Source organism: Penaeus vannamei, chromosome 31, assembly GCF_042767895.1.
Source record: "Penaeus vannamei isolate JL-2024 chromosome 31, ASM4276789v1, whole genome shotgun sequence".
In the NCBI taxonomy this organism is placed as follows: domain Eukaryota; kingdom Metazoa; phylum Arthropoda; class Malacostraca; order Decapoda; family Penaeidae; genus Penaeus; species Penaeus vannamei.
In genome coordinates this window covers 12,099,586-12,102,085 of record NC_091579.1, presented here as the reverse complement: position 1 = coordinate 12,102,085, position 2,500 = coordinate 12,099,586, and the positions used below count along the sequence as shown (strand labels likewise).

Sequence of the window (2,500 nt, the reverse complement as noted above, 5' to 3'; positions counted from 1 at the left end):
CTGTTGTGTGGAACAGCTTTCCGTCTCTACGGCCGAGGGAGCAGCCTCCGCGTCTGGGGCTCCTTTCGATGGAGCTCCGCGGACCAGAGTGATAGATAATTCGCGTTCGGTGTTGCTCGCTGCTGTTCTGTTCTGTGTTCTGTCAGTCGGGGCGCCAGGTGGAGTGTCATTCGTCAGGTGAAGCTCCTCGAAGAAGTCCAGCAGCATGTTGTGAAGAGGAAGGTCCGCCTGGCCATTCGTATCCCCGTGGTGTCAAAATACGATCGGTATAGGAGAGCAAGGTAGGAAAAGCTTGTTTTTTGAAGTTAGAAAAAGGAAAAGAATCATGCCAGAATCTTTTTGAAATCCCCTCGAAAGAAAGACATATAAAAATTTGGAAAAGGAAACCAAAAGTCGCAGGCCTTGCATCCGTTCCTCGCTCGGGAGACTTCAACGATGGCAAAGGAAGTGATCTTGAGGAGTGGGCGGCGGGCGGTGGGCGACGGCGGCCTCTCGAGTCCCGTCTGCTGACCACCAGGACCTACCTCCTCCTCACCCTGCTCGAAGGAGGGCGTGAATCTTGTGCCGTGTGTACGTGTGTCTGTGTGCGTGCGTGTGTGTGTGGGAGTGTACACGCGGTTGTATACACCCTCATTCCTCCTCCTTCCCTCCCCTGTCTGAGTGACCTGCATGGCGGCGAATACAAGGTAAGATGTGTCCTGTTTCTTTGTTTTATGGAAATTACTACATATGTTTAGGTCTTTTTATAGGTTTTAAGTGTAAGTGTGTTTGTTTATTTTCACTCTGTTTTATGTCTGTTTTAATTTGTTTGTTTTTTATAGACGACTTAGCACCAGTTTCGAATCTCGTTAGAAAGGAAACGAAAAATCTCTAAGAATATAGATAAACTTTTTTTTATTATGATTTTAGTCCTGTGATATAAGTTGTTACTACACCATCGTATGAGTTCGCAAGATGCAGAAAAAAAATGGGCTTTAAGATACAGCTGACGGATTTAAGACACGCCACGCCTTCCTCAGACATCTGTAACACCTGTAATTTAGCGTCTCCCTGGCTAGAGCACCTGCCCGCCTCCTCTCCGTCCACTCCTCCGACTCTCTCCTTTCCTCCCTCTACTTCTCCTTCACTTCGCCTCCTCCCCTTCCTTCTCCTTTCCCACTCTACTTCTCCTTCACTTCGTCTCCTCCCCTTCCTTCTCCTTTCCCCCTCTACTTCTCCTTCACTTCGTCTCCTCCCCTTCCTTCTCCTTTCCCCCTCTACTTCTTCCCTTTTCTCCCTTTCCCTCCCTCCTCCCTTTCCCCTTCCTTCCCCTTTCTCCTCCCCCCTCCCCTACCCCTTCCCCTCAACGTTCCAACAGATGAGAGCTTTCAGTGCATAATATAAACGTCGTCGTTCTCGTTCAATCTCTGGCGATGTGTGTGCGCGCGTGTGTGCGTGTGTATGTGCGTGCGTGTGTGTGTGTGTGTGCATGTTTTTTTTCTTTCTTTTTTTTCGTCTGAACCCAAAATGAACTCTCAGGAATAACGTCCCACATCGTGAGGCCTCGTTATCAAAAGATTAGGAAAGGGCGTCGATGCTTCGTTCCATCAGCGCGGTGGAAAAAGATGCCTTAAACATATTATCAAAATGAGATTAGGAAAAGGTGTCGATGTTTTCGTTTCCATCGGCGTAGTAAAACGAAGGCTTAAATGTATTCTATTAGGGAGGGGGGGGGGGGGTAAAATGGCATCGCCCCCCCCCCCCCAAGGTAGGAGTACGCGGAGGGGGAATACCTATGCGTACTCTCCTTTTTCGGGGGATGGGGGTAGGGGGGGGGGATACTAGCTCGTGTTTACGGAAATCCCACGAAAGGTTAACATCTGTAAACAAAACAAATCCACTTGTTTTTGTGTCCCTTCGATGGTACTCGCTCCTCCTCTGTTTTTTTTTTCTGCTTTCTTCTTTGTTTTTAATTTTTGTTCTATTTCTCATTCTCTTTTTCTTTTTCTTCTTTGTGTATTTCATCTCTTGTTCTTCATTCTCGTTCGTTTCCCTTTTTGCTAGTTCTCCTCCTCTTTCTTTTTTTCCTCTTTTCTCTCTACACCATTTGCTTCTCCTCTGCTTCCACTCATCATCTTCATCCTCTTCTTGCACCTCCTCCTCCCTTCCTCCTCCTAACCTTCCTCCCCATCCTCCTCCCTCCCTCCTCACCATCCCTCCTCCTCCTCCTCCCTCCTCCCCATCCTCCTCCTCCTCCTCCTCCTCCCCTCACCTCCCCCATCCTCCTCCTCCTCCCATCCCTCATCCCCATCCTCCTCCTCCTCCCCCATCCTCCCTTTCCTCCTCCTCCTCCCCCATCCTCACCTTCCTCCTTTCCTCCTCTTCCTCCTAACCTTCCTCCCTTTCCTCCTCCACCTTCCTCCCTTTCCTCCTCCTCCTCCCCATCCTCACCTTCCTCCCTTTCCCTCCTCCTCCTCCTCACCTTCTATCGCACATTCCAGCGTGCGGTGGTAGACTAGCC

General features: G+C 49.6%; 1 protein-coding gene across 4 annotated transcripts in view; it reads left to right on the top strand.

Moving 5' to 3' along the window:
- The window catches only part of wake (wide awake), a 536,842-nt gene that overhangs the window by 413,125 nt on the left and 121,217 nt on the right, over nucleotides 1–2,500 (top strand). Inside the window, exon 1 of one of the 4 annotated variants that reach the window (XM_070143884.1) lies at nucleotides 1–686. This exon is cut by the window's left edge and continues 255 nt beyond it. The exons of the other annotated variants lie outside the window; for them this stretch is intronic. The gene's annotated coding sequence lies outside the window, so the exon portion shown is untranslated. The remainder of the gene's footprint in view (nucleotides 687–2,500) is intronic. 4 annotated transcript variants of the gene reach the window in all.